Source organism: Danio aesculapii, chromosome 14 (assembly GCF_903798145.1).
Source record: "Danio aesculapii chromosome 14, fDanAes4.1, whole genome shotgun sequence".
In the NCBI taxonomy this organism is placed as follows: domain Eukaryota; kingdom Metazoa; phylum Chordata; class Actinopteri; order Cypriniformes; family Danionidae; genus Danio; species Danio aesculapii.
In genome coordinates, this window is record NC_079448.1 from 27,190,971 (window position 1) to 27,216,440 (window position 25,470).

General features: G+C 36.8%; 1 protein-coding gene across 2 annotated transcripts in view; it reads right to left on the bottom strand.

Moving 5' to 3' along the window:
* htr4 (5-hydroxytryptamine receptor 4) overlaps positions 1-25,470 on the bottom strand; it is a 196,577-nt gene that overhangs the window by 91,861 nt on the left and 79,246 nt on the right. The gene's annotated exons all lie outside the window — the stretch shown is intronic.

The following is a 25,470-nucleotide window of genomic DNA, read 5'->3' on the forward strand; positions in this document are numbered from 1 at the left end:
AACTCTAGTGTGACTGCGGCATAACTCTTGAAAAAGCCTCTGTAGTCGGAGAGTTAATAAATACCTCTAAAGGAAATTTAGCAAGAAAACAGTTTGAGAAACAGCTAGCAAAACAAAATAGATCCCAACAAAAGGAAAGCATGCCATAACCATATCACTGTGACGAAATAAATCAATAACTTGACCAATTTGCAGTTGAATATACCCCAAATATATACAGCCAAGATATAAAGGTTTAAAAAAAACATATATATCCCGGACGAGCCCCCAAATTTGTTACACGTCGCAGTCAGAATTAAATACTGTCACACAGTCTAATTGTGTGGAAAAATGTTCTTTATTTTTGAACTGTTAATAAATATGTGGCTGAAAAATATTAGTATGTAACATCAACTTCATTATGCATGTGAAAGACAACAACCTTGAGAAAAATCTGAGGACGATGACCTGCCTGTTCACCTGACTGACAAAATGTCAACCTATCAAGAATCTGGAAGTCTCTTTAAAAACAGATTTTGTCAGTCTTTTTGAGCTTCATAACCTTTCTGATCCTAAATTCTAATCAGCTCAAGGTTGTCTTTTTAAATGACATGTTTACATTAACCATTTGCTTTCTGAGGCTGCTTTAGGGTTCTAGTATCACGTCAACGTAAATATGCTCATGATTGTGGATTCTTTTATCATTTTCTGGGTTGGAGAAAAAATATGGGGAATGGATTTACAAGTGGTAAAAGCACAATATTCCCTATTTTTTTTTAAATAATATTATACCCATAAACATACTTACTTGTAATGTAATGTGTATTTATATAGCTCATTTATTGTGTATGGTTATACATCTGAAGCACTTCACAATCATGAGGGGGGTCTCTCCACCCAACCATCTGTGTGCAACATCCACTTGGATGATGTGACGGCACCCACAGGACAACGACTCCAGTGCACTTACCACACACCAGCTATTGGTGGAGTGGAGAGACAGAGATAGAGCCAATTCGGTGGATAGGGACGATTGGGAGGCCATGATGGTTATAAGGGCTGATGAAGGGAATTTGGCCAGGGAAATCATCACCATATATGGAGTTTCCACATAAGATTCCTTTACAGCCTTTCGTCACATTTTTCCGCTTTCTACAGATGCATTTCTCAACAGACGCGGTCTCGCCAGATCCTCAAACAATACTGAGTATGGCATTCACAAAAGCAGTTCAAACACAATAAAAACAGACCCAGATTACTGTTGCTATTCATAGAAACCTCACAGCTCAAGCTATACAGTAGAGTATAGTACAGTACACAGCTCTCTTATGGTTTTTATAAAGTTTTAACTACAGTTAAAATCAGAATTATTAGCCCCCCTTTGATTTTTTTTCTTTTTAACCCTCTACTGCACGCATCAATTAATAACTTTCCTTATAATTAATAATTTTGTTGTTTGAAATTATTTAATTGGTGTTGCATATTATATTATATTATATTATATTATATTATATTATATTATATTATATTATATTATATTATATTATATTATATTATATTATATTATATTATAAGCTTTAACACAGAACTTATAAATGACACCTTATACATACTTTCCAACAACTCAAATTCCAACAGCTTTCATTTATTCCATTCTTTTTTACTGAATATTATTGAAAACAATCATAATATTGTATTATCATGTTTATAACATACAGTAAATATAAATAATTTCTCCAGTAAATATTATAACAAATAAATAACAAGTCTAATATATCCAGATGCATCAGAATAGTGTAGCTACTAGCTAACAATGTTTATATATTATTCTATATACTAAACTACACCTGTCTTATCAGCCTCTGAGCTAACACACCTGAGCTGTCTCTATCAAATGTCTCAGTCTGCATCATTCTCATGGTCACTAAAACCCATCTCATCCTAACTTTCATCTGCAGGAAGAGCCAGTTCTGTCCTTTTCTTCTTTCACTTACCATAGAACATGGTGGTGCTCTAATACATTGTTCCCTGTATTCATATATACTCAAAAGTAGTATTGCCATTAAAACTAGATTTTATGCATAATGCAAATGCTATTACATACAAGTAATCAACATTATATTACTAGATTCATGTTGTTATTGTTACAACTTAAAAGTTCACAGCTGACCTTGCTAGCTAGCGAACCCATTGCAATATTGCACAGTGTTGCCATTTGGCAATTTACAAAAAACTAATTTGATTAAAAACATTTGTTTTTTTTGTGAATAAGTCATCATAACTTACTGGAGGTGATATTTCAGATTTTTTTTGTGGATCTGACATAATTTGATCCTTTGTTTTTATTGACGTTTACATTTGCATTCAGCTACTACTCACAATAAACGCCAGTCTGTCAGAAATCGCGCTACAGAAAACACTGTGTGTCATGTGACTTAATCAAAGCACATCATTGGGTACTCTAAGATTTTCTCTTTCCAACAAAAATAATAAATTTTTGGGCTTTAAGAAACAGTGGCAGGGAAATGAACGTAAGTATCATATTGCCATATGGTGCAGTAGAGAGTTAAATATTTCTCAAATGATGTTTAACAGAGCAAGGAAATTTTCACAGTATGTCTGATAATACTTTTTCTTCTGGAGGAAGTCTTATTTGTTTCATTTCGGCTAGAATAAAAGCATCTTTTAATTTTTTAAAAAATATTTTAATGTCAAAATTGTTTGCACCTTCATTTTTTTTTTCAATAGTGTACAGAACAAACCACTGTTAAACAATAACTTGCCTAATTACCCTATCCTGCCTAGTTAACCTAATTAACCTAGTTAAGCTTTTAAATATCACTTTAAGCTGTATAGAAGTGTCTAGAAAAATATCTAGTAAAATATTATTACCTGTCATCATAGCAAAGATAAAATAAATCTGTTATTAGAAATGAGTTAATAACACTATTATGCTTAGAAATGTGTTGATAAAATCTGTTAAACAGAAATCAGGAAAAAAATAAACAGGGGGTCTAATAATTCTGACTTCAACTGTATCTAAATATGTTATATTAACTATATATAAAAAAGACAATCTCCTAAATTGAGTAATTTGTAACATAATACATGTCTTACTGTCACATCTGTCACTTTAAATTTATCGTGACACATTAATTTATTATGTTCTTGACGAATTAAAAAATTATTCAGTTTTGATCCTAAACTTCTGTATGATAGTTTCTGCTAAACAGTCTATGAGAAGGCAAATTCATTCATTCAATCAATCAATCAATCAATCAATCAATCAATCAATCAATCAATCAATCAATCAATCAATCAATCAATCAATCAATCAATCAATCAATCAATCAATCAATCAATCAATCAATCAATCAATCAATCAATCAATCAGTCAATCAATCAATCAATCAATCAATCAATTTATCAATCAATCAATCAATCAATCAATCAATCATTTTCCTTCAACTTAGTCCCTGATTTATCAGGGGCCGCCATAGCGGAAAGAACCGTCAACAACAACATATGTTTTATGCAGCAGATAGAAAGCAAATTATAAACATTTGTTCAAAAATCGGTTTTCCCTAGACATACTTGCAGCAAAAATAAATCAATAATAATAAAAATCACCTTGACTCTGTAGAAAACCATAAATAGGGTTAAAGAAAAAAGAAAACTCTTTACTGCTGAATAAATGACACTCAGTTAACAAAGACTACTCTCACTCTGAGAATAAGGATTTAAAAGGTGAAGTAATTATCAATATCAATTATGCACTAGGTAAAGTTTTTTGACTCTGAAGGACTTCACAAAAATGTCACCATACATTTCAAAAAGAAGAACAGCTGCACAACAAAGAACGGTACTGCAATAAATTGTTGCTAACTGCAACACAAAAAGCTAAAAAGTTGGACTATGTTTGTTTGATACAAACAATCCACGACTTGCGGAAGAAACGAAGACTCTTACCCCTAAAGATATTTCCCCCTTTCACAACAATTTCGCATTCACTGCCTCACACTTTTCCATCGTAGAAGGATGACTGTTTTGTGCCTTGTGGCTATAGAATGCAGTTTTGGACAGGTCTGGAAATCTCAAAAGGGTGAGAGAAAAGCCACAGAAGACAGATTTTACCCACAATAGCTTCAACTATTTGGGACAGGGTCACTCTCTTTAACCCAGATTTGTCAATGCTTCAGTCTGTGTGTGTCGGGGTTCCTGTTTACATTCAATCCCCCGGCCATGGAGCCTGTTAATCCAACCATGTGTTTGCCACAGCACGTTTAGAGCTGCTCTCTAAAAGCACAATGCGTCAATGCAGCCTCTACCCCTTCAGGTCAGAGTTGCTATTTAATGGACTTAAAAGTCATCGATGCACATCCAAATTCTCAAAGTTTCAAAGTTTGCAACACATTTCTCTTTGCACAAAACATAGCAGGTGTTCTGAGTCATCTGTTCGGTCTAATTGTCGACACTACTCCACTAAAATGCCTGCGTTAGGTCCCCAAATACCACCCTAATGCAATTTATTGACTTTTTATATAGGGGTGTTTGAATGGGACTCACATATCATTCTTTTGTAACAAATTTGGAAAGGTTAGGCCTTAGGAGATTTGCAGCAGTGGAAGGAACTATTTGTTAGCGAGTGGCAGAAGAACTGACCAAGCTTTACTTGCTGTATTAAATCATTCCCAGCTTGTGTCAGACAACTCTCTGCTGCAATCGAACATTGGACTCAATGAACTACACTTAAATGTCCTTTCCTAGAGTGTCTGATGGGTTTTAAGTTTTGTTAATATACGTATAGAGAAATTCATAAGTTGGAGGTCAGAAATATGTAATTACGGCTGCATTTATTTGGTCATAAACACAATAAAACAGTATAATAATAAACCGGGCAATGCAAGTCATGCATCATTGAAAAACCATATCGAATAACTTCAACTCTGATGCTTCATTTCAGAACAGACTTCGGGCAAAGAGACTTCAGAGTCCCAAATCTTAATTCTCATACACGAGGACTAAAAAGCTTTTATATTGTCATGTACAGTAGAGAGAGAGAGAGAGAGAGAGAGAGAGAAATATCTGCCACGTAACCAATATAAACTAATAAAACTGTGGCATACGTCACGTGTATAAATCATGCTGTGGACATGTAATTAAGATGCCTACTGGTTTTTAAAAGGCCTGGATTAAAAGAAGATGGCCAAATGAGAACTTTTCTGTCATAAACTATAGTAAAACAACTTGTCAAAAAGAATAAAAAAAAAATAAAAAAATAAAACCCTGCGAATACATTAAATACAGGAATGGAGAAAAGATTGCTCTTTTATTATCAGCTGTCAGTCAGCACCAGCTGTTTTTTTCCTGGTCATTGCGTCTTTGCCGCGTGCAGTGTAAATATAGACAATCAGATACAAGTCACTTTCAAAAGATGATCACATACAGTCACAAAATCGGAATTGACCATCAAGATCTGCAGTGGAAATGCTGACTTAATGCTTTTTATTTTGAAGTTTGGTGACTTTTTCTAAAATTACCCCAACATTAAAAAAAAAAAAGTAATTATTTTAATATTTTCATGAAGGCTGTGTACATTCAAGGTACAATGGTTGACCTTTGGCTCAAAATTCACCCGTGTGCACATTTTTGCAAAATTTAAAACTTCTGATTCAGCTGCTTATGGGAGAAACAACTAGAAATAATAAACGGAAGAAAACCGTCAAATTACTTGTTCTACAAACAACTGTGTTCATGACAATATTTAAAAAGTAGAATAAGAACAGAGTACTGTTTTGACATCTAAAAATCAATGGAAGCGAGTAAGACCAAAAATCTCAAGCCAAAACGATTCCAACAGCTGCACCTGCTCGTACAAGAAGAATAAGGTCTATAACACTATTTTTACACCAGAAAAACTACTAGCACGTATATACACACTCCAACACATCCACCCACAAACACACACGCAATAAAAATCTGCTACTTTAACTTTTATCAATACTGTCTTGCTGAACTTTTTACACTTCTGCAGGTACTTCTACCAATAGAAAATATACCCTTTACTTCAGTTAAAAATGTGTGTTGCTCTCTGATTAAACATTGATGAAATACCCCACACTGATGAGAGAAAACCTAGACATTCACAGAGTTTGTGAAGAAGATGAGGTTGTTTCTTCCTGCAAGACAGATTTGAGGATTGAAATTAAATGTAGCTACTTTATTTTTGAGGTTTAGAGAAGGCGGGCAAATTTTGACCTGAAGGACAAGCAGCCTCTACAGAATTCTAGGACAACAGGAGGGTTAGAATGTAATTTATTCTTGTGGTGGCAAGCTCATTTCCACCAGTCTTCAGTGTCACTGATTCTTCATTCTAATATCCTGATTTGCTGCTCAAGAAACATTCAGATGCAAAAGCCTCTAAGTATCAGCTGAAATGTTCTTCTAAAATAAGCCATATTCTCAGCTTCCTATGCTTATGTTCAGTTTGTTCACTTTAAAGGCAATGTCAAGAACCTATTCATCACCATAAAAGTGAAATCACTGAACCTAGACAAAGGAGCCTGAGAAAAATGGTCATTTTAGAAGAACATTTCAGACAACACTTACAGTAGCAGCTTTCAAGAGTTCACACTAAGCTGATGATTTATTATAAAGCTTGTTTGGCATGCTGTCCCGGGAGAGACACCTGAGCTCATTAGATCCTCGAGCCCGGGGTTCCCTCCCATTTACAGGGCAAGAAGAGAGTTTGAGCTCAGGTAGATCTCGAGAGCTCCCCTGCTGTAGTAACTAATGAACAGATAGTGATTGCTCTTAAGAGATAACTACTTACTAGGTGCCTGTCAATGGTGCTGATTTGGATAAGTCAATTAACTTGAGTTGCATGTTTTTGGAAGGTGGAAGGAAACCGGGGGAAACCCACATGAGCACGGGGACAACGTGTAAACTCCACACAGAAACATTGGCTGGCTTGGTAAGCACTAGAACCAGTTACATTCTTGCTGTGAGGCAACAGAGCTAACCACTGAGTCACTGTGCTAGCAATCCTAGGAAAGGAGGAGGAGTAGAGGTGGAAGGGGGGATGGTATTTATAGTGGCTTAGGAATCGTAAATCTGTGAATCATAAATTTAATGATGCGAGACCAGCCGCAAGCAATCATAAGCATGTGATCCTCTCGAAATTAGTTTCAAGAGTTCACACTTAGCTGATGATTAATTATAAGCTTGTTTGGCATGCTGTCCCGGGAGAGAGCCCTGAGCTCATAAGATCCTCGAGCCCGGGGCTCCCTCCCGTTTGCAAGATGAGAGGGGAGTTTGAGCTCAGGTAGATCTTGAGAACTCCCCCGCTGTAACAACCAATGAACAGCCAGTGATTGCTCTTGAGAGATAATCATTTACTAGGAGCATGTCTATAGTGCCGGTTTGGATTAGTCAATTAACTTATGTTGCATGTTTTTTGGACGGTGGGAGGAAACCGGGGAACCCGGGGGAAACCCACGTGAGCACGGGGAGAAAATGCAAACTCCGCACAGAAATGTCTGCTAGTTTGGTAAAGCCTAGAACCAGAGACATTCTTGCTGTTAGGCAACAGTGCTAAGCACTGGGCCACCGTGTCACCAATCTAGGAAGAAGGAGGAGTAGGGGTGGATGGGGGGATTCTTCAAAACGAAGATAGCGGTGGTACGTAACCCAGGGTATTTGTAGTAGCTTAGGAGTCGTCTGATTGGTGCATTGAGAATTGGATAATGCGGATCCAGCCGCTAGCAAACATAAGCACGTGATCCTCTCGAAATTAGTTTATAACTAAACTTTACTTATAAATGAACTTCACTTAGCAAATAACCTCTTAAATTTCTTCAAATTACACATGTCAAAACAGACATACAGGTAGATTATAATAGCAATTGTGATATTAAAAATGTTTTTGCTGTCATTTTTAACAATTTAGAGCATTCGTACTTTTAATATCCTCTAAAAACTACTCAAAAATTTATGACCTGAATCTTTTTAACTGTAGTGCAATTCCCACTTTCTATTTGGCTGTGACTTTACCCAGGGCGTCTAACTCTGAAGGTAGTACACACCAACTTTTTTTTTTTTTGGTTGTTATTTAATTATATTGCTTGTTTAGAATCGAATCAATTTGGCCCACAATAAAAGTCATGCACCCTCTTAGAGTATTCCCATTTCTCTAAACAGCTGAATGGGGAGAGTACAAATAAGGTTTTGCATAAGAATAATGGGCTTAATGTTCTCTCATTGTGCCTGCTGCATTACTCCAGCCAATGTTAATAAAAAGGAACATAATTAAAATTGGGTGACACAATTACACCAATTGCTTTAGCGCATAAAGCACAATATGTAAGATGCTTATTAAATGCATCACATGACCAAACTATCCTCAAGGATTTGGCCCATATATTTTCATTTGCGAGCGATAAACAAATTATTGACAGCCCGTTTCTCGCACATCTAACAGCCAATCTGTTGTAAAGAAATTCTGGCTGAAAGTGTTGCAATTCTTGGACTGGCTGTCAGCAGTGGTCCATTGCTACTAATGCCAAACACAGCCCTGACACCGACGGATGTCACACAGCCAGCTCTGTGTACGTGCTCGACCAGCGTATTGATTTTTCACCATGGCACCTGTAAGCAGAATCTAAAATGATGAAAACAACCGCAGTGGAAAAAAAGAGAAAATGTAGGCTTGAGACAACGTTACAGTTCCAATGAAAAACAGCAACCCTGACTCACATGGCGTCCAAGGCAAACGACGAGCATTCATTTGTTTTTACTGATCAACTACCATGTGAAATTCAAAGAAATAATCAATTACAATAATACAACAAAACAATTACCATTGGAACTAACTAAATACTAACTAGCGGTTATTCTGACTAGGACTGCACGATATTGAAAATATCTAACATCGAGATATTGTGGGATATATATTGCAATAGGAATACAAATCCACCAGATGACTTAAATATCTAAATTAACAATGAATTGATCACTTTAGATTGATTGGGGTGATTCTGTAAGTGAGCACTTCGTGAAAAACTAGAGGGTCTGATAACAATAAAATAACAATGTTAAAATGTACACATTTTTAGGAATAGTCAGGGTTTTATAGATATGTGGGTTTTATTTCAACAAAGTTAGTAAAATACAACAAATATAAATGTCAAAATGACCGCATCTGTTGTTAAAAATTAACATTTATTTATTTATCACCAATAGTTTTGAAACTGTTATGAGTTTCTTTATTCTATTAGACACAAAAGAAAATGCTATGAGGAATATCAGAAACCTGTGGCCACATCCACAGTAGGAAAAATAAAGTCTGTGGCTACCTGAATCCAACATTCTTCAAAATATCACGTTTAGCCTGAAAATTAACTCCAGGGTGGTTTATTGTGGTGAGAATGCAATCTGACCCAGGGGACCAACAAACCAGGCTTTATTACAATGTATTTTGAGTTATTACATACACTGCATGAAAAGCAGCATTGCTTGTTTTGCTAATGGCTCTCAAAATAAATCTTGGGTTACTGTGGAGAAAAAAATGAAGTGTAATTTAGTATAGGAGTAATATATTTCAGTCAACTGTTGAAAACGTTCAAAAAAAAAAAAAAAAAATACAGACAAAGCCTTGATTCTTTCTTTAAGCGATAATGTTATATATAATCATCGCTAAAACAGGAAGCCACAATTAGACTTTTTTTTCTCCGTTCATTCTTATGGTTGACAGAGGGTTGGATTCACGTCATGTATGAATTACCATGATTACAAGATTCTGACTAGTAAAAAGCATTCAAGTGTTTGTGGAATTTATAATTACAACTCGTAAACTGGACATTTTCTAAGAATTCTGACTTGTAATGTGTGACCGCTGTGCCACTTGAGTGCTGTAGATTTATTTAGGTGCTAATGTATGTCTGTGTGCTGCAGGAGAATTCAGAGTGCAAGTATCTAGAACGTCATAGGTAGTCATCATGAAATAACAGTAATTATGACACTACATGAAGTCAGCTTGTTATAAGTGGAATCTAGGAATATAATCAGGTGGACTTTGACCTAAACAGGACAGTTTACTGGCACATGACCTGCATTAACACATTTGGTCTGTTTAGAAGAGTGCAGAGTGAATAAAAGGAAATTACAATTTTGTAACATTTTAATACGTGATGTCTGAATATCCTGTAATTAAACATTTACTAATTTAGAAAATAATTTCAATAATCTGAATATTTGACAAAACCAATTTAAACATTTTAAACATCATACACCTGGCGCAATAAGGCGCAAGACCTATTTGGCACGATGTGTTGCTATTTTCAGACCAACACAACCCCAATTTTCCCGTTTTGCGCCACGTTGTTTAAATAGTAAATTAATTTGCGCCACTTTGTGGACTCATGGGTGTTTCAGCGTAGAAAGGAGGTGTGTTAAGACACATTGTTGGCGCGTTGCTATTTTGAGGAACTAAAATAGACTGCGCAATTGACCAGCTGATAGCAGGTCTAAAGTCCAGTGAAGAGCACGTTAGTTAAGCACCTTAAACGCGTAAACATTGCTTAATACATACAAGATGTACAGTAATATGCAAACATATTTACAAATGAAAAAGAATTAAAGGATTAAAATATTACAAAAATTGTTATTTAATAAATAAATATAAAAACCACTGCCTCCATGATTTCTTTTTCAGTTTATTCATGACAATTTGCTTTTGTATAATGTTGTTATTATTAGTAGTATTATTTATTATATGAGGGTTTTGGAGACGTATGCATCACCATATGGAAGACTACGACGTGTGTTTGGATATAACTAATTTGCTCATTTGATTTATCCACATTTAGTATTATTGTTCATTTATTCATCTGCTGGAAATTAGAACTGAATTTAGAAATAGTTTTGAAACAAATCTTTGCGCTTAAACGAAAATTAAATATATTGGCTGATGGATGTCTTCAGTGGAGTGCGTACAACACTGTTTCCTTATCCATGAAAGTAAAGAAGTAAAGAGAAAGTAAAGAGGCCAAATAAAGGCTCAGTTTTTCCACTTACAAATTCTGTCATGTAATTAGCAAATGCGCCATAACGCGACACAACAGACTCTTAAAGAGAATGGGAGATGAGATTCTAATTGGTTTAATGCACATTATTCTCAAAACACACCTCATTAAGAAAGTCAGCACAACCCGTATAGATCAAACCATATTATTCCGTCCTTAAAATAGCAAAAGTGGATTCGGACAAGGCCTTAATGCTTTTGGGCCCTGCGTTTTATACTTTGTGCCCATATTGTTAAAATAGAGACCTAATGTTTTTATAAAGGATTTATTTTTTTTCACTCAGAAAGTGTTTTTTTTAGTAGTAAACTGTTGAGTTAACTTTGGCTTAGAAACTATTTTAACTCTGAAATCGCTTTTTTTTTCATTTTTTTAAATTCTGAATTTGAATTTATTTTTATCTTTTGTAAAAAAAATTATAATTTTTTCTCTTATTTTATTTAAAATTAAATATATACAGTATTTCTTTATAATATAATGTTTTATAAAGGATTATTTTTTTTCACTCGGAAAGTGTAAATACATTAAAGTTTTTTATTCTAAATTTTAAAAAAGTATCTTTTGTAAAACATTTTGATATTTTTTCCTTATTTTATTTAAATTTCAAAAATATACAAAGTATTTTTTTTTACAATATAAGAGACTGATAGCTCTATTCCTGAAAAAAAGCATTTTGAGAAAAGTATATTTGGAAGTTTTCTGACATAAAAAGAAAGAAAACATTATTTTTTGTCAGTAGCGTCTTGCCCTTAAGCAATGACCATAAATTATAGTGATGTCAAATGTCCCACCGGTCATTTCCCAGTCATAAAAAACAGTGTTCAAAATTTTAGGTACTTCTCTATAAAAGCAAGACACTATGTATGAATCATCGATCATCTTTCCACAGCAACAAGTCCCATCAGACCACTGCAGGCTTTCCTCTGAGAGCACACGCTGAATTTCAAGAAGCATTGCTGCCCATTGGCTTTACATTTGATCGGTTATATATCATATCTGTGATCAGAATCCAATTTGCAGTCAGTCTTTGCACAACTCCTGAAGCATCTATGAACGATCAGTCATGCAAAAGTGTTTCCCTGTGGGTCTCTCCCTTAGGGGAAAAAACGAAATCGTGAAAGTCTGCGTGAAAATCTAATTCCAAGCTTGGCTGGCATTGGACAAGCGTGTGATGTGGAGAAATTAACCTCCAGCCATATGAAAAGCAAACGTCTGGGCTGAATGAACAAACGTCCAGGTCTAATGACTATAAGCTCATGAACGAGAGTCACTTTTATCACCGTTTTTGCAAGCTCATGCCTCTGTTGACCAATTCCCACTCTCTATGGCTCTTTCAAGTTTCAGGATTCATTCATAAATGGATTCAAACAAATGCGAGTGGACTTGTTGGCGAGAAGTGCAGCTATTTTAAGTGGGTTTTGTAAGTGCTCTATCTAAAACTCATATAAAATGTTTATAAATATACAGCGAACTCATATTCCTCTCCCCCTAGTCTGTCAAAATACTTCTAGAGCTCAAGTAGTTTGGACATAAAGGTCCTGAAATGCTAACAGCAAGGTTCTTTTTTCATTTGCTTGGGAATACTGGTAAAAAGAAGTCTGAAATGTATTTTCAGTGGTAATTTTCAAGTGAAAGTGCCCATTTGTACATTGTTTTTGGCTTCTTGTATTACATTCTGTGCTGCTTGATATTAAATGTTTATTGGTGTTCATATACCATTTACAAGTTATCTACATGATCACATACATAATCATACCAATTTTAAATCCTAAATATCAAACATATTTTTCTGACATTATCAGAGTGGCCTTGATGTGTCTGAAGGCAGACCTGGAGGTTTCATATTTGATGTATAAATGCATCACATTACCAGATAATCTTGCATTAGTTTTGTTCTGATTGGCTAAAGCAGCACATCTTAAGTAATCGCCATGGATGGCTCAAAGGTGTTTATAAGGCTGACATTTTTGGGGGGGAAAGTTGTTTATTTAAAAGTTATTTTGATCTCCAAATATTCTACATTTGTCTTCAAATTAAGTATAAAGTAAATCCACATGAGTTTTATTGGGGTGTTAACTACTAGAATGGACATTCTGACTGTTTATATACACTCACTGGCCACTTTATTAGGCACACCGGATGTAGACATGGTCAAGACGATCTGCTGCAGTTCAAACCGAGCATCAGGATGGGGAAGAAAGGTGATTTGAGTGACTTTAAACGTGGAATGGTCGTTGGTGCCAGACAGGCTGCTATGAGTATTTCAGAAACTGCTGATCTACTAGGATGTTCAAACACAACCATCTCTAGGGTTTACAGAGAATGGTCCAAAAAAGAGAAAATATCCAGAGAGCTACAATTCGCACAGGCTAACCAAAATTGGACAATAGAAGATTGGAAAAATGTTGCCTGGTCTGATGAGTCTGGATTTCTGCTGCGACATTCGAATGGTAGGGTCAGAATTTGGCATCAACAACAGGAAACCATGGATCCATCCTGCCTTGTATCAACGGTTCAGGCTGGTGGTGGTGGTAAAATGGTGTCGGGGATATTTTCTTGGCATGCTTTGGGCCCATTAGTACCAATTGAGCATCGTGTCAATGCCACAGCCTACCTGCTGACCATGTCCATCCCTTTAGTTTGGAAAATCTCATGTTGCATGCTATCTTCATTAAATTTGAAATATAAACTCATGGACACTTGGCTTTCAAGTCATATTTTTATAGGACATTACATTAATGTTTTCCTGTGTTTGTATATGGAAAACAAATATCGAACACAATACTTTTTATTTTCTCATGACTTCATAATGTTTAACTCTTTATATTTTTTAACATGTCACTTCACCTTTTACCACAGTAAAGCTCAAAGTGTCTTCTTTTGTGTTTGTAGCTTACTGGAGTCAGGAACTGTTATTATTTAAAGATAGGTAGGTGTAAATCCCTAAAATTGAGTGTTGTCTAACAGGTTAAAAGACATGCCTGAAATAAAGTATTCTTTTGAAAGTTTGTTAGCAGGGCCACACATAATCAAAGGCATGTGGAAAAAGCGACGATGAAATGCATTTAATGGAATTGATACATTTTGAAGGTAGAAATATTTAGAACTCTAATGTATTGTATTTCAAAGCAAATATCAATGTTAAAATAAAATATACACAGTTATGAAAAGTCAGGGTACTACAGTATATAGATATACAGATTTAATAAACAAAATTAATAAAATGGTCAGAATGACTGCCTCAGTAGTTTTAGTGTTCAAAACTATTGATTTCATGATTTCCATCTAAATTCAAAGAGCAAACACTTGCAGGGAAGGCTTTTCTGGCAGTAATCAAATGTGGTGTATAGGACATGCTTGGAGAGCAGACGCACACACACTTTATTGTTGTCATATAAAACACATGACTGTGCAAAGGTCTTCCCATTAAAATCAGAACCTAAAAGGGAAAAGTATCACACTTTCCAATTGCTATTAAAATATTATATTCAAATGCATCAGCTTACTGAGGGACAGCACGGTAGCCACACTGCACAGACTCCGACATTTCCTAACTGCCACTGAAAGATGTCCTGACAGCTCCCCTGTTGCTCTTTTGTTCCCTGTTTGGAGGCTGATCAGGTGCAGCTCTTCACATTTCATTTCTAGAGTGCCATCTGGGTCTCTTTCTTCAGTGCTGCTGAGGTGTGCAAATAGTCGTGACAGCAAAAGCTCCTGGATCAATTTACAACTTGCAGACACTTTCTTGCGAGGTCACAAGCTTCAGTGTAGCTTGTCTGCTTAATACAGTGTCAATAAATACTCATCTGATTTTCCAGCATATTTTTTTTTTTGAGGAAGAATTTAACTAAATATTCTTTAATGCTTAAAATATTGCTTTTTTATTTATTTTTTAACAAAAACAGCATTTACAAAAAAAATAAATAAATGTTTTTCCACTTATGGGATGTTTCCAAGTGGGTGTCCATGCCAACACAGAGCCAGACCTCAGTGGAAGGTTGCAATCGATTGTAGAGGGTCAGATTTCTGCCAAAAACTTTTGAGGAGGCTTTTTGACCAAGATGAGGAGAGCTGAAGGTCAAGTTCAACATCAAGACAGATCCCAGTGGTAAAGGTTCATTGTCAGAACTATCAAGACAATTTATTGCTGCAACCTTTTATTACATAACATTTGGCAATGCATTTCCAGCAATGTTACTGTGCAAGAGTTTAGGTTGCATTCATAGACTCAAACAGTGCCTATAAAACTATTGGCTAATGTTAATTACCATGACAAGATATTGGGTTTGATAACTAGATGTTATCAAATGGCTATTGTTATAATAGAATATACAATGGTCTGTCTAAATTATTGCTTCTTATAGTTGGAACATGTAAATTTTTATCAATAAAATGTCATCGCTGCTGAAAAGCTGTATTATATTTTTAACAATACCATGGTGAGGATGCTGCTTTTTTAATAATAAAAAGTCACAGGTTCAATATTAGTAGAGACTCTGTATAAACAAACGCTCTCTTTTTTATTCCTTCAGATTCATTTAAATATGTGAATGCAACTTGATATTTTCATTTAAACATGATATTTTGATATGCTGGGTGGCACGGTAGCTCAGTGCTTAGCACTGTTGCCTTACAGCAAGAAAGTTGCTGGTTCAAGACCTGGTGTGGAGTTTGTTCTCCTCGTGTTTGCGTGGGTTTCCTCCGGGTACTCCGGTTTACCCCAGAGTCCAAAGACATGCTTAAATTTTCATATGCTCAGTCATATTTATCAATGGCAAGTGACTAAGCTTGGATAGCCAATGGCTAAGCGCACATTTGCTTTGGGTGTAAATTAAATTAAATTAAATTAAATTAAATTAAATTAAATTAAATTAAATTAAATTAAATTAAATTAAACGGGAGACGCAGTGGCGCAGTAGGTAGTGCTGTCACCTCACAGCAAGAAGGTCGCTGGTTCTAGCCTCGGCTGGGTCAGTTGGCATTTCTGTGTGGAGTTTGCATGTTCTCCCCATGTTCGCGTGGGTTTTCTCCGGGTGCTTCGGTTTCCCCCACAGTCCAAAGACATGCGGTACAGGTGAATTGGGTAGGCTTAATTGTCCCTATGTGTATGTGTGTGTGAATAAATGTGTATGTGTTTTCCAGTGATGGGTTGCAGCTGGAAGGGCATCCGCTGCATAAAACAAACGCAGGATAAGTTGGCGGTTCATTCCACTGTGGCGACCCCAGATTAATAAAGGGACTAAGCCGAAAAGAAAATGATTAAATTAAATTAAATTAAATTAAATTAAATTAAATTAAATTAAATTAAATTAAATTAAATTAAATTAAATTAAATTAAATTAAATTAAATTAAATTAAATTAAATTAAATCTATGCACATCTACCCAAGACTTTAACATACATAGTGAAAAACAAACTGAAATGAACTAAAGAAGAGCAATAAATAGAGGTCAAACAAACATTTTAAACTGATTAGTATATACGAAAATCTGAGAGATTTCTGAAGGTTTGTTCACTCGAAATGCTTCAAAAGCTGAATATACTTTCAGTCTCTCTGAATTTCTCTCTGATTTCATAAAAAATATTTTCATTTGTGCTCCAAAGATAAACAAGTTTTAGATTTGGGAGAACACATACTGTATACAGTAGAAGCATAAGCAAACGCTTATATACTTTAATTTTCATTTTGAGATGAACTAACTGACATGAAACATTTATTAATGATTAGGATAATTACAACTAGGATTTTTTCCATTGTTGCTGGTGAACGTGTATTGTGTGCACAGTAAACAAAAGAGTTTTTGGTTTGGGAAAACACATATACAACAGAAGCATGAGTAAATGCTTATATACTTTAATTTTACTTTGAGATTAACTAACTGAGATAAAATTGTATTAATGATTTGCGTAATAAGAATGAGGATTTTTCTATTGTTGCTGGTGAACATGTATTGTGTGCACTGTGTGTGTGTGTGTACTATGATGTCCAGTTATAAAAACCCATTTTTTCTCCATGACTGACTTTGATGTGCGCGCAGAACCTTTGGGACAGTTTTGTGCATGCTGTATTCTCTAAGTGCACCTATTTATATCGCCATATAAAGTATACGACCCTTCTTATCTGGATATTTCACAAGTCATGCAGAAGATGACAATGAATTTCTCACCTGCTGAGATGAACACCAATTATCAAGAGCTACAAAAGTTTCTGAAAAAGCATATGTAAGTGGCGGCTCGTGACGCACAAATAACACAGCTAACGAGCACCCACAATTAGTATTCACCCAGAATGAGTCAGATGAGTGGAGGCATAATAGAGAGCACTAAATTAAGCATGAAATCAACACTGAGAGTGCATATCGTCTGAAGAGAATCGCGCTGTATTGCAGACTCTAAACACATGCTGCTTGGTGCGTGAGGTTCGTGTGAGAAATGAGAAGAGACTGCAAGTATCCCGAAGGACAAAGAAGAATTACACAGGAGAAAGCGGCTTTTAAGAAATAGGCGGAGAGTGTTTCACACAGTCTAAATTGAGATGACATGGCTATTATTGCTGTATGTGCTAAGTGAGTGCCTGAAGGACACCCGGCCAGCCTCATTGTCAAAACTCAGAGGGGTAAATGACTTGTGAAATAGCCAGTGTTCTTTCCTTTATTATAATAAATGCCGCATGTAGCCCGGTTGACTGGAATCTCTATATTCGTTCATACTAAGGAAAAACATTACTGTTTTTCATGAAAATCCCACAGCAGCATGAGAATAGATACTAGTGCAGAATTTAAGAAGCGATAAATAGTAAGATGAACAGAGATAATGATCTGATTACCATAAGGCTCTCTTGCTATGATTTATTATTTTTGAAAACATCAAAGCATTATGTAAAACATCAGTCACACTGCTATTATTAATCAAGGCTGTCAACTGAGTTAAAGGTGTACCTTTTTGCAATATTATACAAATCTGCACTTAAGACCTACTTAAAATATGTGTGAAATCAAAATGTACAATGTTTATTTTGTTAGCGCACATTGTAATAATTCAGGTGAATAAGTTAATCCACTTAAAAAATGTTTGTTTTGGTAATCTTCAGTCAAAGTCTGACCATTTGCTTCTGCGTTTGGAGTGGTGGTCCTTCTCTGTTGATGTCAGTTTGACAGTCAAAATATTCTTAACCACGCCCCTCTTACCATTGAAGCTGCGGTCACACTGGAGTTTGTGTGTGCGAAATTCTGTCGTACGGCGCTGCGAAAAGGGGCGGGATTAAATAAGATTATTAGACATTTAAAAAAGCAAGCGATTGCTCCATGTTTTAAATTTCTGCCCGGAGAGGTCCTGTTTCGATCCTCGATTGGTCTCATGCTGTCAAGTGATGCGATTTCGCAGGTCAGAGTTCACCAAGCTTGAACTTTGCACCGCAGCAACATGTGAAACTTGACGCATGACCCCGCGTTTCCGGTCTGACGCATTCGCGTGCGTATGAATGGAAGTCTATGGGAGGAAAAGCCCAGTGTGACTGCAGCTTTAGTTTGCTATAAGGCAATGATTTGCAAAAAGAAAGCCCCACCCCCTACTCGTTCCATTTCAGTTGGAAGCACATCAACATACTTAAATAAAAGTCTCAGCAACAACCAGTTCACACAGACTTTAAAACCAAACAATTTAGTTTAGACTAAACAGTACATAAGGGAGTCAACCTCTTTCACAAACACTGGGCAACCAGTTGTGGGAACACCCACTTTGCCAGCAGCTAGCTCTCTGCAACTCAAACATGGTCGCCCACTGAAGCTAAGCAGGGCTGCGCCTGGTCAGTATTTGAATGGGAGACTGCATGGACCACATTCCAGGTTGCTGCTGGAAGTGGTGTTAGTGAGACCACCAGGGGGCGCTCAACCTGTGGTCTTGTGTGTCTCCTAACGCCCCAGTATATTGATGGGGACTCTGTACTGCTCAGTGAGTGCCTTCTTTCAGATGAGACACTAAACTGAGGTCATGATTTCTGTGGTCATTAAAAATCCCAGGAAGCTCTTCAAAAAGAGTGGGGGTTTAACCTCAGTATCCTGGCCAAATCTGTCCATCATGGCCTCCTAACCATACCCATATCATAACTGATAGATGAGGAGATTCACCCATAAATGTGTAAAGCACTTTGAGTGTCAAGAAAAGCACTATATAAATGTAAAGAATTATTAATTATTACTAGTAACCAAACTGTCAGATGTTTAATATTTATTAACACTGGAAGTACTAGAATTCTATAACTACTGGAATTTAGCGGTCAAAGCTTTGAATGTCTGTCGTCATATATTAGGGACAGGGTATTATAGATATGTGTTTAATTTCAACAAAGGTTCAAAAATGACTGCCTTGGTAGTTTTAATTAGACTATCAGCTACTTCCTGCTTCGCTACTGTTCGGACGTCTTTGCCTACTGCTCCGCTCTCTGCTCACTTGCTTTTATATCTTAAACCCTAATTTTAACTTGAGCCTATCAGCACAGTGCTCAAACGACACAGCTTGAAGATCAGCATCGATTCTACAAACTTTCTGGAATATAGCTTTACTAACAAGAGGGGAATTATCGTCTAAACAATCCTCCCGCTACCAGCTATCAGCTGCTCACATTCCTGAGACGGGAAAACACGGCTGTGAAAATGCCTCTGGATCGGATTAATTCAGATTCTCACTGCTGTACAAACTGCCACAAACTTCTACAAAAGATTGCAGTTCTTGAAACAAAGTTACTTGCGATCCAACCAGAACTGCAGCGTCATTGTGGACGCTCACAGCAAATAGCCGGTGAGTCCCATAAATCTATTCCTACCACTATTGCGAGCACTGAAAAACAAATTAAAACTGTGGAAAATGAGTATTGGCATAAACAAGGTGCGAGACCAAAGGGTACTCGTGGGGTCAGATCATATGCTGCCGCATTAGCGTCCTCTACCCCAAATACAGCTCGGACTCAAATACAGCTTGAGAACAGATATGAAGTATTGAGTAATATGGGTGAAGAATCCCCAAATGCAGTCAGACAGAGATCGCATGACTCAGCAGCTAACTCTGCATGGAACAGAGGCTCAAGGCCGACTAGACAGCGGCATTCTGCTCCGATCGCACCTGAGATAAGAACACTAGTTGTAGGAGATTCAATAATCAGGAATTTTAGGAGCAAATCTACAATGACATACTGCTTCCCTCATGCAACAGTTTCTGATGTAAACAAAGAACTTAAGGAAATTCTGAAGAAGCACAAGACTGCAAAACGGATTATCATCCATGTGGGAAAGAATGATATTCGGAAGGAACAGTCAGAACTGCTCAAGAGAGATTTCTGTGAGCTCTTGGAAACAGTTGAAAGAGTGAAAATTCAGCCGTTCATCAGTGGACCGCTCCCTGCAAGAGGGACAAACATGTTTTCACGGCTTCTTGGTCTAAATGTATGGCTGCAGAAAGCATGTAACAGGAAAGGACTGAATTTTATTGACAACTTCAATCTCTTCTGGAACCAAAGACAACTGTTGACATCAGACGGCCTTCACCCAAACAAACTTGGTGCAAAGGTGCTAAAGGACAATATCTTCTTCTCCCTCCATCATCCATCAGCTGTATGTGCCACTGACCTCAATCCAACTGGCACATACACACCTAGCAAATGTCCAGATGACCACAGGACCTCAAATCAGCTCCCGAGTGGACTTGGGGCTGATGCATCACCCAAGGACAGTGATAACGCTACGCAGCCAAAACACCCACTGTTGATAGAGACACTATCGCTGGCCCTCTGCTCAACACAGACAGACTGTGACGCATCAGAACAGCATCATGTCTCGTCACTAAAAAATGATCCTCAGGAAAACACCCAGGAAAACATATTTCAACACCCAGAATCTCCAGAGCCACAGCCTCTGTCACCAGACACGTTCTCATTATCACCTTGCTCGCCTCTCTTGGGTTTCTCAAAAAAGATGGAGGAACTGGTGCATGCTGGAACTAAACTTTCACACTCTATTGCCGCAAGCCCCCAGTTACCAACCAAAAAGCGGCCTGCTCCACAACCACCTCTGAGCCCACCTGGAAGAGCCCTCCGACATTTGCCCCACCGCCAGGGCCCAAACAACAACGCACCATCCTCAGCTGGTGAACAAAACTGCTCTCCATGATGTGTCTCGGGTGCCTGCTTAGATAACAGTGTCTTTATCAGATGTTTACAGAACAAGCAGGAACCCAGTGTGCCTGTAGCTTTCTCAACACATATATGTGTTGTATTACGTGACAGAAAACTGAAGACTTTTTCAGGCCGTATAGCAAATCACTCAAATCTTGTGTCTATTAAATATAAATCTGAGACTACTGTAGCAAAAACAGCTAAAACTGTTAAGTTAGCACTTTTAAACATCCGATCACTCAACAATAAGTCACTTTTAGTCAATGATTTTATCAGCTCAAATTGCCTTGATTTTATGCTTTTAAATGAAACTTGGCTAGATGACAACTGTAGTGCAGCAGTTCTGAATGAAACAGCTCCTTTAAACTTTGACTTTTTGAGTGTTTGCAGAGCCAATAGGAGAGGTGGAGGCATTGCTGCCCTGTTTAAAGATGTCTATGAGTGTAAACAAGTGTCATTTGGTGACTTTTTGTCTTTTGAATATCTGAGTATAGCACTAAAAGGTGCTCCACGTATCTTACTGATCATTATCTACAGACCTCCAAAATATTCTCCAGCTTTTATTGATGATTTTACAGAGCTGTTATCAATAGTAACCTCTGAATTTGACTATTTTACCATTGCTGGGGATTTTAATATTCACATTGATAATCCAGAAATCAATGCTGTAAAAGAACTGATGACTGTTTTGAACACTTTTGATCTGACTCAGCATGTTCAAGGACCCACACACAATCGTGGACACACTCTTGATCTACTTATAACTAAGGGTTTACACATTTCATCAACTGTTGTTAAGGATGTTGCACTATCTGATCATTTCTGTATTTTCTTTGATATATTGATCACTCCAGCTATTAAAGACAGATCTGTCTCTGTCAGAAAGAGATGCATAAATGAGAACACTAATGAGCAGTTTATGAAGGCCATATCGCTAGCACCAAGTATATCTGCAGACTCTGTTGATTCTCTTCTTGATTTGTTTAACTCTAAAGTTAAGAATGTCATAGATGACATTGCTCCTGTTAAAGCCAAGAAGATAACTAGCACCCAAAGGGGATCTTGGACTACAGGTCCCCAATAATACAAATGGCGAAAAGACAGTGCAGAAAAGCTGAGCGTATGTGGAGAAAGACGAAACTAGTAATCCATTATAATATCTATAAAGACAGTCTTCGTGCTTTTAATATGGAACTAAAAACTGCTAGGCAGACTTTCTTTTCAAGCCTTATAAACAGCAACGTAAACAATGCTCGTAAACTCTTTGCAACGATAGAGAAACTCACAACCCCCCCCAGTCGGATTCCCAGTGAGCTACTCTCTGAAAGCAAATGTAATGAGTTTGCTCATTTCTTTACTGACAAGATCAATAATATCAGAAAGGCAATCAGCTCATCCAATCAGCCAAATTGTGTCGACGTCAGACTAGCTCAACCACAACTTAAGAAATCAGACATTATGTCCGATTTCATGGCAATTAATGGCAAAATCTTAGAAGAGATCGTGCAAATTATGAAAACATCAACCTGCAGTCTTGACACGCTCCCCACATCATTCTTTAAAACGGTGTTTACCTGTTTAGAAATGGATCTTCTAAAAGTGGTAAATGCTTCACTTCTCTCGGGGATTTTTCCTAACTCACTTAAAACTGCAGTTGTTAAACCCCTCTTGAAGAAGAGCAACCTGGATAACACCATATTGAGCAATTACAGGCCCATCTCAAATCTCCCTTTCATTGGCAAAATCATTGAAAAAGTTGTTTTTAACCAGGTTAACAAGTTCCTAAACTTCAAGGGGTGTTTAGACAATTTTCAATCTGGTTTCAGAGCACATCACAGTACAGAGAGCGCCCTTATAAAGATAATCAATGACATCCGTCTAAATACAGATTCAGGCAAACTAACAGTGCTGGTACTGCTCGATCTCAGTGCTGCATTTGACACTGTCGATCACAGCATACTTCTGGATAGGCTGGAAAACTGGGTTGGGCTGTCTGGGACGGTCCTCAAATGGTTCAGATCTTACCTTGAAGGAAGAGGTTACTATGTCAGTATAGGTGACCATAGGTCGAGGTGGACACCCATGACCTGTGGAGTCCCACAAGGCTCGATTCTGGCACCTCTCCTGTTCAACCTTTATATGCTCCCTCTGAGCCAAATAATGAGAAAGAACCAAATCTCCTACCACAGCTATGCTGATGACACTCAGATCTACCTAGCCTTACTACCTAATGACTACAGCCCCATTGACACCCTCTGCCAATGCATTGATGAAATTAACAATTGGATGTGCCAAAACTTTCTTCAGTTAAACAAAGAGAAAACTGAAGTCATTGCGTTTGGGAACAGAGATGAGGTTCTCAAGGTGAATGCGTACCTTGGCTCTAAGGGTCAAACAACAAAAAATAAGGTCAAGAATCTTGGTGTGACTCTGGAGTCAGATCTGAGTTTCAATAGTCATATCAAAGCAGTTAGTAAATCAGCATACTATCATCTCAAAAACATTGCAAGAATTAGATGCTTTGTTTCCAGTGAAGACTTAGAGAAACTTGTTCATGCTTTTATCAGCAGCAGGGTGGATTACTGTAATGGCCTCCTCACTGGCCTTCCCAAAAAGACAGTCAGACAGTTGCAGCTCATCCAGAACGCTGCGGCCAGAATTCTGACCAGAACCAGGAAATCAGAGCACATCACACCTGTCCTCAGGTCTTTACACTGGCTCCCAGTCACATTTAGAATAGATTTTAAAGTATTATTACTGGTCTATAAATCACTAAATGGCCTAGGACCTCAATACATTACAGATATGCTCACTGAATACAAACCCAACAGATCACTCAGATCTTTAGGATCAAATAGATTAGAAATCCCAAGAGTTCAGTCAAAGCAGGGTGAATCGGCTTTCAGCCACTACGCCCCTCACTGCTGGAATCAGCTTCCAGAAATGATCAGATGTGCTCCAACATTAGGCACATTCAAATCAAGACTGAAAACACATCTGTTTAGCTATGCCTTTACTGAATGAGCACTGTGCTACGTCCGACAGATCGAACTACTATGTTTTTCTCTTCTTTTTAATTCTTTTATAACACATTTTATCAGCTTTTATTTTATTTTATTTCTATTCTTACCATTTTTATGTTTGTTTTTATTTCTCTTATAATTGTTTCTTTTATTCCTGTTTATGTAAAGCACTTTGAATTGCCACTGTGTATGAAATGTGCTATATAAATAAACTTGCCTTGCCTTGCCTTATCAACTGTTCAATTTTGATCGAGTGCACTATTCTGCAGCTCTGGATATCTTTGGTATTTAAACTTTTCTGTTGTGTTGCATATAGTGCGTACAGCCAAATTGTTACCTGCTGGTACTGTATCTGATCACTTAATGTGTTGTCAGGACACATGTAAACGTAAGCTAAATGCTTTTATATAAATTCAAAATACCTTGAACTGCAATTAGCATGCATATAATTGCTCAAGAACATTCCATTTTGTTTGCACTAAAATATATTAGGTAACACTTTATTTTGATGGTCTGTTTGAGTATTGGTAGACTGTCTATTTATTATCTGTTGATACTGCTGCTAAACAGACCTTTAACTGACTATAATAAACTTTGCAAGTACATGTCAACTTACACCAACCCTAACCCCAACCTAACAGTCTACTTATAATCTAATGAAAATGAGTTGGCATGTAGATGCAATGTAGCTTAAATTCAACAAACGGACCATCAAAATAAAATGTGACCATACAGTATATTATATATAAAATATATATAAAAATACTGTATTTAGTGCTTGATGAAGTGCTCGAATATATATATATATATATGCTAATTTATACCTTTTTCACAAAGAATAAGATGCAGGATTTCACTACTATTGTTCACTTGATTTAGATGTGCATACTTGAATCATGTGCATTACATAAAAAGCAGCTCAAAACAACAACTGATAAGATAAAGTTGTGCTTTTTACAAAAAAAGCCCACTTTAACATGACAAGTAAGTTTAAAATCTAGTTTAGATGATTATTGAGTATTGAGTTTGAGTATTGTAGTTGATCTTTGGTCACACTTTATTTTGATGGTCCGTTTTTTGAATTTAAGTTACATTGCATCTACATGCCAACTAATTCTCATTAGATTATAAGTAGACTGTTAGGTTGGAGTTAGGGTTAGTGTAAGTTGACATGTACTTGCAAAGTTTCTTATGGTCAGTTAAATGTCTGACTGATATATAGTCA